The 16914-nt window shown below is 46.6% G+C and overlaps 1 long non-coding RNA gene across 2 annotated transcripts; it reads left to right on the top strand.

Annotated features, from left to right (window-relative positions):
- The first annotated feature begins 6816 nt into the window (after positions 1-6816).
- On the top strand, positions 6817-16564 carry LOC102151259. 2 transcript variants are annotated; one of them, XR_005371871.1, is made up of 4 exons: positions 6817-7057; positions 11852-12013; positions 13435-13509; positions 13695-16564. It is a non-coding gene; the product is annotated as an uncharacterized LOC102151259 (long non-coding RNA). The 2 variants fall into 2 exon arrangements; XR_005371872.1 differs by lacking the exon at positions 6817-7057 and adding an exon at positions 10721-10828.
- Positions 16565-16914: the final 350 nt, after the last annotated feature.

The following is a 16914-nucleotide window of genomic DNA, read 5'->3' as shown; positions in this document are numbered from 1 at the left end:
GTGGTTTTTCACGAGGTTCTGGTCATCTGAAGGTTTGTCAGAAAACTGGAGGCTCTGCCTCTAAGATGGCTGAATCACACAGCTGTTGGCAGAAGGTTGCAGTTATTGGTGGGCAAACTCAGTTCTCTGTGTGGACCTCTCCAGAGGGCTTCTTGAGTATCTTCACTACATGGCAGCTGGATTTCCTGAAGGTGCCTGAGCCAAGAGAGAGCAAGGTGGAAGCTGCCATGTTATTTATCGCCTTGCCTCAGAAGTCACACACTATTTCCCTCACAAATTGTATTAGTTCCACATGTCAGCCCTCAGCAATGTAGAAGGGGACCACACAAGCTCATGACAGGAGGTGAGGATCATTGGGGACCATCTTGGAGGCTATGAGTCCTATGTTTATCAACAGCAATATTATATCATAAGGTGGAAACAACCTAAGTGTCCACTGACAGATGAATGGATAAAGAAAATTTGGTATAGACAATAGAATATTATTCAGCCTTAAAAAAAAAAAAAAAAAAAAGGAAAATCCTGCCATTTGCAACAGCATGGATGAACCTGGAGGATGGTATGCTGAGTGAAATAAGCCAGACACAGAAGGACAAATTATCACATGATCTCATTGATGTGTAGGATCTAAAAAGGTAGGAAAAAGGTCAGCTGCATGGTAACAGAGAGTAGAATGGTAATTACCAGAGGCTGGAGGAGGTGAGTGGGGGAAAAGAGATATTGATCAAAGGGTACAAACTTTTCAAATACAAGATGGATAAGTTCTGAAAACCTAATGTACAGCATGGGGACTGTAGTTAATAATCAATATACACTTGAAATTTGCTAAGAGAGTAAATCTCAAGTGTTCTTACTACATATAGAACATGTAACTAGGGGCACACTGGGTGGATCAGTCAGTTAAGCGTTTAACTCTTGGTTTCAGCTAAGTCATGATTTTAGGGTCGTGAGATCAAGCCCTGAGTTTGGCTCTGGGCTCAGCACAGAGTCTGCTTGTCTCTGCCCCTCTCCCTGCTCATGCTCTCTCTCAAATAAATGAATAAAATCTAAAAAAAAAAAAAAAAAAGTGTAACTATGGGAGGTGGTGAGTATATTAATTAGTTTGTGGTAATCACTTCACAATGTCAAAACATCACACTATACATTTTAAATATATTCAATTTTTATTTGCCAAAAATAAATAATATTTTTAAAAGAGGTATCAGAAGGGTTCAATAAATATAGCTGCTATTATTAGCTCACACTCTGTGTTCTCTACTAGAAAGTCAATTCCTTGAGGAAAGAGACCATGTATGTCTTGGCTTGTGTAATCAGGCATATTGGTAAGCACATACTCAGTGTTGATGGGGAATACCCAAATAAAGCCATAGAAAGGTTTAGTTGAATGGCAAGTTCAGAGTGATGGGAGAGAGTTCACATCCAGATGTTAAGTAGAATTCTGTAACTCAGCCATGTATCTGGAATTACTAACCTGTATAGAATCAATAACTGATGGTTCCTGACATTTTGCTGCCTAAGTACCAAAGACATTTGATACTTAGAAGGTAGACAGGACAGGTGACGTTCTTATGAGTCCCTTTGGAAAAAAGCCCCTGAGAAGGAATTTGGAGTAGATCAATGGTCCCAACCCAATGTTTAAAGAGTGAACCTACTGTTGTTTAATTCCCCAGCCTAAGACAGACATGGGATCTGCTTGATATTTTTGTCATACTCAAATTCCTATCTTGATGACTCCTCTGTCCTACCAGGCAGAACAAGCTCCCTTTCTGGGAGACTCTGATGCACATTTCTTAGAGTTAATTAAAAGGTGCACAGAGAGTTTCGTGTCAGAGACCTGCCTGGCTACTCCTGCCCTCTGGAGCAGGAGAGGATCTGAGTCTGCCAGGTAATTGATACTCTGGGCAATATTGAGTTTCTAGACATCTAATTCAAATTGTAAGCCTTGCCCTCACTGCCTGGGATTGAAGGTTCACTGACTATCTTTTTCCCACAGACAAAGCTCTCTGTCCCTGCCAGTGCTATGCCTGTTTGCCCCTTTTCCCAACAAGAAGCCACTCCCATGAGGCTGACCTTCAGGAGCTCGGAGACAATGACCTCTGAATGAGCAGGTGTCCTCTTGGAGATTTCCCATGTAGATCACATTCCGACTTGCCAGAGGTCCCATTTCAATCCAGTTCCTTGAACTCTCAAACAACGGCTTCGCTCTTTCTTGCTTTCTTATGGTTAGGGAAAGTGTGGCAAGAAGAGGGAAAATCCCCCCCACCCTTTTTTTTTTTTGGAATGGAAAGAGCTTGGTTGCATTGATCAATATTTTGCCCCTGGGTAATACAAGATAGATCAAGACACGAAAATCGTAAATGGGACACACCATGGGAGACAGATGATGTATGAATTGCATCTAAACCAAACAGGTCACCATATAGGACTTTGAAAGGATATTGAAAATATTTATTGATTGAAATAAAAAATATCATACTTGAGTCTGATAGAATATATCAAGAACCATTGTAATCCAAGGCAACTGGACTCTGGAATGACCCCCATCTCGAGTAGGCTTCTCTTACAGTATTTATTTCACTTTCCATTAGGATTTAACCAGAAAGAACATTTTTTTTGGTAGAGACAGCATTGAGAAATATGGCCAGTTGGAGACTTGTGTGTCTGAGGAATTCTTTGAGTGTAGGATCAAGGCAATGTGACTCTATTGGTTTTAAAATTCTTCCTCTGCATAGCTGTGGAAAGAATTGTGTCATTCCTGGTAGAAAACCCAGCCAAAGCGTTCCCTTGGAGATAAAAACACAAAATAAGAGTTTTAAGAAACATTTTTTTGGGGGGAGTAAAAAATAAAGCTAATGAGAGAGTTGATTAAGTTATACAAAGAAGTTGAAAAGAAAATAGATACTTATGACCAGTTGATATGTTTAAAAAAAATAAAGAAAATATTGAGCTTTCCGAAGGGAAGCAGGGAATGGGAGCAGAAAGAGCTCAATGGGGGGACAATGTAGAAACCAAATTGAGGATGCCAGACTTTTAACCAATGATTAGAAAAACAGCAATGACAGTTATTGATTCTTTTGAAGAACAAATTATGGTTCTAGGCAAAGGGACACAAACAATCAGTCTTGGGAAGACCGTACCATGTTGGGCAGGCTGTGAGTTTTATGGGCAGTGTCTCTTATTTCTTGTGTGATTAAGAATACTCTTCTTTGGGTCATGACATTCGGTTGACCATCATTTATTGAGCACATACTACATGCCACATTGTTTGGCAAAGCAATAAATATATTTTAAAAATCCTTAAAACACCTCTATGATTGAGTATAACTATTACCCTTGTGTTGCAGAAGAGGAAACTGCAGGTCCAAAGAAATCATGTACTTTCTCAGTGTCAAAGTTGGGAAGCAGTGGGACAAGGATTTAAACCTCAAAGATCCTGTAAACTACTACACACTACTTCACTTTTGGTAAGTACCTGAAAAACCAAAATGCAAAATGAAATGAAATGCAGTGAAAAACACTGTATGGGGGAGCCAAACAAGTTACAGGGAAGTTCTAACCTCTGGCAAGGGCAGGGAATGGTGGGAAGGGCTCCCTGGAGGGGCAGCATTCGAATTTGGTCTTAAAATGTAGACAAGAGTTTCACAAGTGGGCATAAAGGAAAGTATCTTTAAGATGAAAGAGATAACATGAACTAGCACTCAGGATTGGGAAAGTGAAAGGTATGTTTGGAGAGTTTTACAGTCCAGTTTGCTGGGGAAGTAGCTTTCCAAGATGGCGACAGATTAGCTGGAATGAGTTGGAAGTAGTCAGAGAATGGGGGTTCTCATACTATCGTGGGCACATGGGCAGCCTGTAGGTCTGGGTAAATGCAGCTTCTGCCTTAGCAGTCTGTGGTGCTGGTCCCCAGGGGTGCCAAGGCAGCTGGTTTTGGACTGAACTGAACATGTGGGCTCTTGAGGGCCTTACTTTCCTGGCTTGGGAGTGTGGACTTTATTTGGTAAAGTTATGACTGCACAGATGGATTCTAAGCAGGGAAACAGAGCTTTATTTTTTTTATTTTTTAAAAGATTTTATTTATTTATTTGTGAGAGACACAGAAAGAGAGGCAGAGACACAGGCAGAGGGAGATGCAGGCTCCATGTAGTGAGCCCGATGTGGGACTTGATCCCGGGACTCCAGGATCATGCCCTGAGCCGAAGGCAGATGCTCAACGGCCGAGCTGCCCAGGTGTCCCGAAACAGAGCTTTAGAAAGATGTTTGGTGGCACTGCGGAATCCTCTGCACTTTGGTTCCTTTGGCCCCTAACTCGGGAACCCTCAAAACTCACAACACCAATTCAGTCAGGGTTCACGCAGGAAAACAGAAACCCCCTTAACTGGTTTAATGGAGAGAATTGCACCCTGAATCTTCTGACTCAGAAGGGCTGATTTGCCAGAGCTGCCTAGATACTGTTCCCTGCTGTCCTGGAGGTCTGGCTGGAAGCAAAATCTGTCCTATTCTCTATGGGCTCAAGAAGGAGATGAAATGTTGGTTTGGTCTTGGGCCATCCTGTGGGCTTTTCCAGGTAGAGGCTGGGCCCCATCACCCAGCATACTCTGGATCATTTTTCCCCCCGATAGGCAGATCTGCTCAGAGAATAAGAAATGCTGCTAATATCAGCCTGAAAAAAAACATTATCAGGAAATGAAATCTGTGGCTTTAAAAAACCTCACACTGCTTTCTGGTGCTGCTCCATCTCCCATCAGGGAGCTCTCCCTCTGCCTGGGGGCCTCCTTCCCGCCTCCTCCCCACCCTAGCTGGTCCTCCCACCTCTGTGTCCCCTCCCCCACTCTCCCCTCCTTCCTTTCCTTCTCTCTTTCTCGTCCCACAGGACCTCTAGCCTCCTCCTTTCTTCTCACTGAGCTCCTCCTTTGTGGCTTCAGCCTGCCCTTCCTGTCTCCAGGCCTCCAGCTTTTCCTCAGCTCCACGGAAGCATCTGTCTGTATCCTTTTCACTTCCCATCAGGGAATCCAAAATGCTGAATAGGCCCTTCAGACTGGGCCCTGAAGGGGACTTGGCTGGGACACTGGGGAGGAGGGGAGGGGTGCCGGGAACCTGCCAGGGCCATACAGAAGCCCATTGATAGGCAGCCCCTCCACGCAGACAATCCAGCCAGGCCACCATGGCTCTGGGCAAAGAAAGGTGTCCCTTGAGGTGGTGGCCAACATCCTGGACATCATGAATGACCTCAGTGTCTCTGGCTGGTGGGGACCTTCCCTCTGTATCCTCCAAATCTTTCAGGCCTATCAGCCCCACCATTGGTGTGAATATATTTGTCTTGAAAATAATTTGTCAGTACATCTCCATCAGCAGTGCTGATTTCATTAATTGGAAGAATTAGCTCTTTGTGGCCAATGGAAGAATATGGAGCCAAAACACACGAAACGCTTTTCCCCGGTGACCCAGAGACCCCTGGACGAACTCCTGGGTGCCATGAAAATGGATCATTTTGCAGAAAGAATATCATTGGATGTTTATTTAACATCACTCTCCACCCCCACCCCCCAGCCCCAAAGACCTCCGAATCACTCTCACATCTGGCTGCTTTTTTCCCTTCACTTTTTTTGTACAAAGCCAGGGCAGGGAGGAAACTTCACCAGTCTGAAAACATCCAGCAGCAAAGTGTAAATTAAATGTGCAGAGGCCAGGGGAGGGGGAGTCTTACATCTGGGGTGGGGGGAGGGAGTAAAGAGACTGTGTCCTCATCCCCACTCAGCATGGGCAGTGCTGCTCTGGACCCTGTGTCTGTCCCTAGGATCTGTGTGATCTTGGGCAAGACGTTGAACTCTCCTGAGCCTCAGCTTCCTTACTGGTACAACAGGGAAATAAACACATCCTTATGGGGCTGTGGGAGGGTTAAAGGAGATAATATACACGGACTATATGGCACATAGTAGACGCTTGATTAATGGTTGCTACTGTTATTGTTGCTAGAATGAAATCAGAGTAGAATCCCGATGGTTCCCATATCTCAGAGACCTACCATCCCTGGCCCATCCAGGGAGACAGATGGGCAAAATATATCCAATGAGGGGAGACAGATGGACAAAAAAGGATGATCAAGGGTATCGGATGGAATGACAGGCCAGTAGGGTGATGGACAGATGGAACATCTCGTGGGGAAAACAGATTTATGGCAACCCAAAGGAGACACTGAGAGACAGTTGTCCTGTGGGAAGGTACAGATGGATGAGGGTCCAACGAAGGAGACAGAGATGACAGGCCAAAGTGGAAGACAGATGGATGGCAATTTCATAGTGGAGTGGGGGATGGGGTGGGCAACAATGACTAGGGAGAAACAGATGGACACATGCTGGTGATGGGCTCCAGGTTTCCTGTTTAGTCTCTATTCCTCAGGCCTGGACATCCCTGAATTCGCAAGAACCCCGGGGGCTCCGTGGGCATTCGAGAGGGGGTTGTCACATGACCTGAGAGGACTCTAAGCACCAGAGTCAGCCTGGCCTCTGCTCTCCTCACTCCCACAGCCCCTCCCTGGGTGGCCTCACAGATAAAGGCTCAGGCATGATGAGAAAGAGGAGGAGGAGGAAGAAGAGGAGGGAGAAAACGTTTTGGAAGGAGAGGGAAGTGAAAACTGGCTAAAACTTTTATTTATTTAAAATAAAGGTTGTTATGCTTGACTGTAAACACGCTGGCCCATCCCTCCCTCCCTCCCTCTTCTCATGGCAGAGGGCTCAGACCACACAGCAAGCTGGGGGCAGGAGGCAGAGTGAAGGCCACGGGGAGGGGTGACCCAGGTGTTGGGAGAGGAGAGGGACCTAGGAACTCCGCCCCTGCTGAACACATCTGGGCTGGGCTAGTCCTTGACCCACTGGCCCTCGGCTCTGAATCCTTCAGCATCTAAACCTGCCATAGTCCACAGGGCCTCAATGTCACATGTACATGCATGTGCAGTCAATGTAGGGATGAGGACGGCACAGACAGGCCTGTGGACGTTCACAGGAGCCTGCCTCTCTCTCTGTTTCTCTCCTTGTCAGAGACAGACAGCAGCCTAGAGCAGGTGAGTAGAGCTCCAGCTGAGTCACACTTTCCATTGAACTAAAAATCCTTATCTGCCTTTGTCCTCTTGGTTTCTGGTTCTACCTGACTTCCTTCCATTTTTTCAGTGACTGAGCCCTTTTGGGTGGCCTGTAAGAAACTATGAGCTCCCCAGAGAAGGGAGACAGGTGTGGATGGAGAAGAATCTGGACTGGAGACAGGTCTGGGGACCCTGTGTTGCAGGTCTTTTGTGAGTAGGTTGCTGTGGCCACCACTGGTAGCCCAACCAGACAGGAAGGACTGTGGTATGCAGGGTCAGGGAGCGAATAGGCAGGAAATGTTTGTGATAAGAGGCTTCCCCTCTTGCAAGCTCCCCTTAAATCCAGACCCAGCTGTGGGATAAGGGCAGGGAGCTGTCAGGGGCAGATTCTAGAGCCAGCCTTTGGGACTGCTAGAGGAATGGCAGCATTTGCTATGGCCCCTGAGGGCCCCAAAAAAGGCAGCACTTGGGATCCTGGGAACCCAGCCAGGGCTGCCTTCTTTTGGGATCCGGAAGTTCAATTATACTTCACAAGGCCAATCAATTCTTAAGAAAAAGAAAAGAAAACAAAGCCCCTGGGCTTTTAAAATCCAAGTTGCCCAGAGGGGAGAGCAGGTCTAACTACGGCTGACTCCAGGACATTTCATGCTCTGGGTTGGTCCCACCTGGAGCCATTCATTAATGTTAACCAGTAAAAATGGAAAATGGAAGAGTGAATCCCAAGCTGGAAGCTCTGAGAGGGAATCCATTCCAAGGTACTCTTCTGCTGGGGATGGAGTCTCAGGAATGTGTGTCACGCTGCACGATGCTCCCCGGACTCCAACTGTCTCCTGTTTGTTCAAGGCCCCCGTAACTTCACCATCTGTGGTTGACTTGGACAGCTCACAAAAGAGCTGGAAGTGCTGCAAAGGAGCACCCCATGGGTAGGGGTGAGGCTTTGGGCCTCCTGCTATTGTACCAGTGCCCCTTCTTAAGGATTAGCAGCTTCTAGCTGCCCCTGGGGGCTTCACTGTAAATGCCTGTGTAATGCTAATTTGTGGTTGGCAAGAGATTGATTGGGAAAGAGCTGAACAATGGCAGGAGGAGGCTGAGCTCCCTCCAGCTTCTGGAGCCTTTGGGTGTGTGTGTGTGTGTGTGTGTGTGTGTGTGTGTGTGTGTATCTTCTAGAAAGAATGTAGCAACAAGAACACAGGATGATTGAAGGAGAGGAGGGGCATTAAGTCACTGACAGTCGGAGTAGTAGAGTCTGTGAAGCACCAGTTCAGGGAGATTTTTTTGATATGTGACATCCTATCACTTTTTGCTGTATTCTATTAGTTAGAAGCAAGTCACCAGGTCCAGGGCACACATAGAAGGAAAGGTTCCACAGGAGGCAAGAATCAGCGAGGGTCATTTCCGAAGCTGCCAGGGACACAGTGTCTGGTACATAGGAAGTGCTCAGGAAAAGATGTTGTTACGGGGTCTAGGGACACAGTCTGTGAGGTATGCTACTTTCCCTTCAGTGGCCTGGCCTCTGCTGTGCCATCTTCATCCCTCTTGGAGTGGCTGGGTTTTCTCTGAAGATTTTTCTCTTGTGCTGTGAGGTTTGTGACTCTCTCTGGGTGTGAGCTGGCAAACAGAGGACAGATGCTTGCTCATGCTCACACTATCTAACAGCCTCCGTGTGACTGTGTGTGGTCTTGCATTGCGGTCAGTGTACAGATATTTTAATTTCCTGCTCACCTGCTCAGTGGAGGATCTGATTTCTTCTTGCATTATTTTTTTTCTCTAGCAGCTTGTGGACAGGTATTTTTGTCTGACCATCTGGTAGCCATTCACCTTTATGATGGCTTGAGAAAGGAATTAATTTCACTTGTTTCTTTAGCTGTATCTGCCTCCTTTGACAGCAAGTTACCTTTATCACCTCTTAAAATTCTTACTATGTTGGTCCTTCTGGTACCTAGGGGGCTCTTTAGATCCCCTAACTTTGTGCAACTGTGTCTCCTCCTTTGGTTTAGCTTATCATGCCTTTCTTCCTGTACTGTGGTTTTAAACATCCTAGATCTACTTCTAAGGCTGTATCTCTCCTCACCCACCACCCAGCGAGAGTGATGGATTCAGCTTGACTAGACCAGGCAAGAGTAATCAGAAAACATTCAACTGAAAGAGAAATTCTGACCCTTGCCTGGGATCCTGTCCCTCGACTGGCTCCTGAGGCCTTTCGCCTAATTCTGGTGGGTAATTTAGGGAAGGAAGTCTATGGGAAGGTAGAGGAAATTCCTGAGCAAGAATGAGGTGGGTGGAGCTTGTTCATTCCTTTTTGGCTTTGTATCTCCCCTACCCCCCAGTATCTCAAGGGCCTACTGTGTCCCCTGGGGGACCTCTAGAAGGTAGAGAAATCAAAGATTGGTATTCTGCTTGACAGATGAAACATCTAGGGCTTCTGTTCAGGAGCCTCTGCTCAGCCTACCATGTTCTGTTGTATTTTTGTTGGAAGGAGTGTTGGCAAGGCTCTGGTATACACTGGGCTGTCTGGCCATAGAATATTATAAACACACCTTGCCTGAAAATAGTGCTGCATGGAGGGGATGGCTAATATCCTGATCAGAATGAAGCCAACAACTGTCTTCTGGGATCTTAAAAGTCCTTCTAGCACCATTCACACACTAGTCTGTAATTCGTAAATAGACATGGTTGCCATTTCTAGGACCTGTTGCTCTAGTGTAGTGGTCAAGAGTGTGCACTCTTGTCAGATAGGGCTTGGTTTGAATCTTAGTCCCTTCACTTACTAGCTCTGTAACCTTAGCTAGCTTCTTTAAGTCTCAGTTTGACTTCTGTAAAATGGGCATGTGATAGTTTCATTCTCAGAGTTGCTATGAAAATTATACAAAATAATAAATGTAACAGTATATATAACATAGAGTGCCTGGTACATAGTGAGCAATCTTTTAAAAAAAGATTTTACTAAAAAAAAATAAAGATTTTACTCACTTATTTGAAAGAAAGGGTGCATGAGCAGGAGGAAAGGGAGAGGTTAGACTCTCCATTGAGTAGGGAGCCTGACTCTTGGGCTCAACCCCAGGACCCTGGGGTCATGACTTGAGCCAAAGGCAGACGCTTAACTAACTGAGCCACCCAGGTGCCTTACAGAGAGAGAGCTTAAAGTGTTTTTAGTTTTATTATCTTGGCCTCTAGGACCTTCCAGCAATTGAAGCTTCCATTTTTGGAGCTTATTACGCCTGTTACACATCTTACCTGATGGAGGTTGTCTCTTTCTGCCCACTTTCCTTGCATGTTGGGCATGTGATGACCCTTACATCAATCCATCAATCTCCCTCCTGTATATTCTGTCTCTGGGACCTTGAACCTTCCTCTCTGAAACCCCCACTCCATGCTCCTCCTAGCCTGTGAATCAGTCTCCAAGTCCTGTCAGCTTGTCATTGTGGAGTGTCCTCTCAGGGCTGAGGAATGGTCCAGCTTGGGAGGTCGCCCTCCCTATCACTGATGATTTTGTTGTGAACCTTCCTGAGGCACTGAGGAGAAATGTAAGAAGTTAAGACAAGTTGTTGTTTGTCATCCTTCTCACTCCTCCCCACCCCCACCTCCATTAATGGAATTTAACTCACTCCCTGAAACACAGAATTGAGTCAAAACCCTTTTTGTCTACAGACAGAGTAGACCTTATACTTGGCTGGGGAGCTGTGCTGAAGAAACTGCCCAGGAGGCCGGACAGGATGTTGGTGGTGGGTCGGATCCCTCGGTTCATGAGAGGAGGTGAGATGGAAAGGAAGGGACAGGCAAGTGTGAGTGTGGCCTGAGGCTCCATGGTGGTCCCAGGCTGTGTCCACAGTCCCTCTGGGCTAGAAGCTTCCTCAATTTATACAGGACAGCCTGGCCAAGCCATGCCCCAAGAACAGCTAGTCTTTCTCCTTTGGAAACTGGCACACTGGTTTCCATAGCAACAGGACTCCCCCACTTTGTCCTCTCTGAGCCCAATCTCAGAAGCTTTTTGGCATGGATATCAAGGCTCAGGATGAGAGGATGAATCATCTGCATACTTTATCCAAAGGGAACTGGGCTTTCTAAGCCCAAAGCTCTCATGTGATGTAAATAGTGAAGCTGAAGGCTAGGATGTCAGGGTGTTAGGGAGGTTGGCTACGTTTGGAAAGCAGGATTGCTGAGTCAGTTGATGGAGGCAGATTTTGATGAGTGTTGTGAATTACTGGTTTGGCATGGAACATGAAATGGCTTTGTACCAAATCATTGGTGAAGAGAAAAGGGCTGGCATGGGTTTAGGAAGAGTGACGGTGTCTGTGAGCTCATTCTCAGAGACCTGGAGAGCTTGCATAGTCTTCCAAAAGCCTCCTGAGGAGGGAGAAACTCAGAAGCTATCCCATAAAGGGGGAGGAGGGTCATTTTTTTTGTCTCAATGCCCTGTGGATAAAGCCTATTTCTCAGGACCACAGAAATTAGGGGTCTGAGGGGCACCAAAGTGGCTCAGTCAGTTAAGTGTCTGCCTTTGGCTCAGGTCATGATCCCGGAGTCCTAGGATGGAACCCAGAGTGGAGTTGGGCTCCCTGCTTAGCAAGGGGTCTGCTTCTCCCTCTACCTCTGCCCCTACCCCTGCTACTTTTCTCTCTCACTCACTTGTGCTCCTAAATAAATAAATAAATAAATAAAATCTTAAAGAAATGAAGGGTCTGAGAATGGGGAGGTGATCTTCAGGTGTGTGTGTGTGGGGGGATATGACATATCTCCAATTGGAGTGAGGAAAATTTTCCTTTCTGATTATTCCAGAAGAGGACAAAGCTGACTGGATTGTGGATAAGAGCTGCCCTTGTATGGAGGCAGGATGTAGAAGGAAGAGACTGTGCTCGGGAGTTCTACAAGCTGATTAGTTACTGGATAAGCTGAAATTTACTTTGGGAAGCTGATCATTGATGTGGGTCTTGTTTTTACGTGAGTTATTTCTCTGTCTTTAAGCATTTATAACAAATAAAGAGAGAAGGATAAACAGATCTCTGCAGTTTTTATACTGGAAAATCCTGTTAATCTCTTTGTGATTTGAGCAGGTGGATGAGATTCCTGATTTCCATAATTATCTGTGCCTGGAGATTTATACAGAAAAAAGGTCACCGGGGTAGGCTTGAAACATGGTGCCTATGAGTAGAGATTGTACTCCAGGGGCCATGGAAAGAACTTCTGACAGCTGGAGACAGCCTTCTGAGTGGGTGGGTGGGGACATAATCCCTTTTATCCTGGCTTTGGTTTGCTTAATTACCTCTTTAGCAGGGCTGTTCATAGCTGCAACAGGTGTCAGGCTCTGTAAGGCAGACGCTGAGAGCTGGGCAATATCTTTGGTCATTCCTGACCTGTAGGGCTGAACTTTCAATACCATGAGGTCTTATTCACCATTGCAGTCCCTTGTCCTGGGGATGAGAGAGAAAGTATTGTGTTCATTTCTGGCAAAAGTCCAGGAATGAGTCAGGAAGGGCAGCCTCTCCTTCTAAATCCAAAAAAGAAGCTAAGTGGAAGAATTGGGGTGGCAGGATGGGCACAGGGGATGGAGACCAAGGGGATTTGTCACTACTTTGGAAAATTGTCCTAGACTTTTGCAAGTCACAGGAAGTCAGCAGAGGAAAAACAGCTGGATACTTTTCATCACCTTGGCCTGCATATTATCTTGAGATAATGTGTGCTACACTATACTTTGAGAGAGTGTAGAAATATGGGAAGTGTATGATAGTGGGAGTCAGGACTGTGGGGTTTTAGACTTCCGCTGGCCAGTGGTGGAAGCCTGGAGAGGTTGCTTCGGCTCTTGGGGTTCTCTCCAGTTGTCTCCTCTGCTTGTGGGGGTAGGGAATGTGGGTGGACAGGGAGGAGGTGGTCTCTGTTCTATGACTCACCGGGCCGCAGCATGACCATGTCTTACATACACAGCCAAAGATGTTGATTGCTCTCAGCAGGGCTACGCTCCCCCCTCCCCTGCCTCCCCAGCGGGTTATCATGCTGACTCGACTAACACAACCCCCATCTGGACGCAGTCCAAACGCCAGATGTGCCCCCGATTAGCGTCGGTCTGGGGGATGTTTCCATGACTGAAAGGTCAGTGTCAGCTGGAAGTGCCCAGTGTGGGTGTCTGCCCCCCACCCATGTCAGCTGGGAGGGCTGAAACTTCCATTATCTCACTGGCCAAGGAACTAAGCTGGGGCAGCTTGGGGCCGGGAGGCAGCCGCGTTCAGGAGGGCCTGGTTTTACTTGCTTTCCTTCTTTGCTCTCCGCTGGACAGAGTGTGATTTTCCACTTGGAAGAGACTCCAGGGGTGTGCAAAGAAGGAAGTCCTGCTGGTGTGTAACTGAAAACACTTTGTTCTCTTTTAGATCTGCAATGTGCTCGTGTCTCTTCTGATTTTCTCATGGCGGCCGTCACCTCCACTATGGAAAGAAAAATGAATGGTAATGTTGTGATGGGCTGGGCTGCCATGTTTTACCCTATTTACAGGTCATTTTAAGTATTGCTCCTACACTTCAGACGGGCTTTCATGTTTAATTTCATTCGTGTAGGGCTATGCTGGGCTTTCCTCTAGGTAGCAATGAAAATTAAACACAATTGAGTTTGATGTGTACCTTATTGATTCCAGACCCATTTCAGTAGACTGTGACACTTCGGCGACCTGCAAATTCTACACATTAGAGTTCATATTTTACACAAATGCCGGAGCCCCAAGTCGTGGACTCGCATCTCTCTCAGCAGCATCCAACTCCCAGCAGAAGACACAGACCCTGTCAGAGGTTGAAAGCTCCTAATGAAGATGCATTACAGATGGTATTTATGGTCATCCCCCTAGGAAAACAAAAGTGATTCATGAATAATTTCGTGGAAGTCACACCAAAAAGGGAGTAATAATTTTCTCAAGTCCACATTGTCCTTTGGTTCTCCGAGGGCCACTTCTATTCCCACAAGTCACCACAGCTTCACTTCAAAAGGATGAGGCAGGACAGGGGAGAGGCTGTGTGTTAACCTGGCTTGAGAGCTACCACGTACTGAAAACCACTCAGCACCTGTGATTGATGGCGTCCGGTCACAGCAGAGTTTCTCTTCTTCGTGTGTTACTAGAAGGCTGAGAAGCATGCTCTTCAGCGGCCCGGGGTTCCTCCGGCAGAAGCATCGTTCTAGAAGACCCCCTGAGCAAAGGGAACAGTTGTGGCCGAGCAAGGCAGGTGGGTGGGTTCTGACCAGTCATTGGCTTCAAGGTACTGTGTCAATCACTTCTCTTTTGCAACAGAGCTGGGAATTGGAGGCTTTATTCAGGCCGAAGTGGGAGAAAGGGAATTTTTACTAGAGGGCATGGCCTTCTGAGGCAAGGGAAGAAAGGATCTTCTGCCAGCTGGGGCAGGGACGAGAGGTGAGTCAGAACAGCCTGTGGAGAATGGTATTCCCCTCTGGGGGGTCACGGGACTACTTGTAAAATGACGTCTCGACGTTGGGCCGCATCCAAGGTTCCCAGCCTTGGCTGTACATCAGAATCACCTGGGAGCCTTTTACAATCCCAGTGTCCAGGTCCCACCTCACAGCAATTACCTCAGAATCTCGGGGGCAGGGACCCAAGCTGAGGTAGTTGTTACGGTGCCCCAGATGACTCCAAGGTACATCCAGGCTTGAAGATCATCGATCTAGGGCTTTGCTGATCAAAGTCTGGCCTGGGGACCAGCAGCGTTGGTGTCACCTGGGACTTGTTAGACATGCAGAAATCTCAGGTCACACCCTAGACCTACTGAGTCAGCATCTGCATTTTAGCAAGGTCCCTGGGAGATCTGAAGTCTATTAAAGTATGTGGAGCTGTGGTTCTCAAACTTTGCTGCATATTAAAATCACCTAGGGAGCTTTTAAAAATCCCAGTGCCCAGGCCGCCCCTTATACCAATTAAGTCAGAATTTCTGAGGGTGGGATGCAAGCATCAGTAGTTTTTTTTATTGGTTCTCAGGTGGTTCTGATGTTCATGGGTCCTCAACCCTGGCTACATATTAGAATCACCTGGGGAGCTTTTAAATATCCAGATACTTGAGCCCTATTTTAAGAAATTCTGATTTAATTGGTCTGGGAGAGGCTGCAAAAAGCTTCCTAGGTGATTCTAATATGCAGCCAACAAGAGCCTCTGTTCCAGAATGTTCTGCTGGCTTCACTGAAGGGCCAGCCAGGTTGAAAATCATACCACAAGTCAATGGATCCAAGAACTGTTGAAGGAAAAGAACGACCAGACCATGTCTAGACTTATCTGATCTCAGGACTTTGATATTTGATCTTATGTGTGACAACTACTATACTTTTCTTTTTTTTATGAATTCAAATATTTGTATGCTCCTTTACTTTTCTAAGAAAACTTGTTTTGAAAAATTCAACTTCAATTCAGCCAAATTAAGGGGCAAAAGCATTGGTCTACATCTGGGCCACAGGAACTAGGAGCAGCTGAGGAATCAGGTGGGATGGTTGTAAGAGAGGTCAAGATGGAGAATTTGGGACAGGTGGGGCCCAGCTGAAGTGTGAAGAAATACCCTTGGGGACAAGAAAGAGGAGAGCCGATTGTAATTTCTTGTCCCTTTTGCCCTATGGCACCCCCTCTCCGTTTCCAACATGACTGTGGAGTCAGGTAGCTCTAGATTAGGGTTGCCAGATTTAGCAAATAAAAACAGGGCACCCAGCAAAACTTGAATTTCAGATAAACAATAAATTATTTTTGAATATGTCTCATGCAAAATTTGAAATATTATACTAGAAATATTTCAAAATTTGAAATATACGACTATACTATATATAGTTGGACTGGAGATGACAGGTAGGTCTGCATGTGTGTACATGTGTGTATGTGCAACAAATGCTTTGTTGTTTACTGAAATTCAGTTTTGATTGGGTATTGTGTATTTTATCTGACAATCCTACTTGATTGATAACCCTGAATTCTTGATGTTAGAGAATCTGCCCTTGGCAATGGCAGATTTTCCCTCTACGCCTGAAGGGGTTCTTGCCACCTGAGGTGAGGTCCATGTGTGTTTGTCTGAACCCTGTCCCCAGGAGGTCCACCCTCCTGGGTTCTGCAGGGCTTGCTCAACACCCCAAGGCTAGCACTGGCAAGAATGTATGGGGATGACCCGGTTCTTGGACTTCACTTTTCTAGGCTGCTTCCCTGCAGTTTTTGGTGTTGAGATGGTTCCTAGGAGATCAGGTCCTCACTTGCCCAAGTCAGTCTACATATGGCTGAAGAGAAAGGTTGTTGAAAGGCATTTTGGACTGGAGATGACAGTGTCGAGCGAAGGTGGACAAATGCAGGGCAAAGGCAGCATGTTTCACAATCCGGCTACAGCTTGTCCTGGAGCTGCCTGCCCACATCTGAGCCCAGTGTGACTGGCTTTCAGCAGAGGCTGCTCCACGGAAACATATTCAGAGTCAAGAGTCCAGTTTTCTGTTCCATTCAGCTCTGAAACAGCTCATTCCCTTGTCTTCGGAGCATGTGGGAGCTTGGGGTGGGGGGAGGACGGGGGGACATGGACTAGAGAGTGGGAAAGAGCCAGCTGCCAGTGAGATGCACGCATGGAAGAGATGTGCAGGATGAGCCATAGAGATGGGGGAGGGGGAGGAGGAGAGAGGGAGAGAAAAGGGAGGGAGAGGGAGAGAAATGGAAGAGGGAGAGAGATGGAGAGAAGGAGTGATGAAGAAGAGATGGGGAGAGGGAAGGGGAGAGGGAGTGAGATGGGAAAAAGGGAGGCGGAGGAGCTAGAGAGGAGAGAGAGGGAGGGATGGAAGGATAGAACTGGTTAGGTAGCTGGGGCTGTCCAGCAAGATGCAGGATGATCTGGAAGGGCATC

The sequence above is a fragment of the Canis lupus genome, chromosome 17 (genome assembly GCF_011100685.1).
Source record: "Canis lupus familiaris isolate Mischka breed German Shepherd chromosome 17, alternate assembly UU_Cfam_GSD_1.0, whole genome shotgun sequence".
Taxonomy (NCBI): Eukaryota; Metazoa; Chordata; class Mammalia; order Carnivora; family Canidae; genus Canis; species Canis lupus.
The sequence above is the reverse complement of the archived record's forward strand: the minus strand, read 5'-3'. Positions and strand labels throughout refer to the sequence as shown.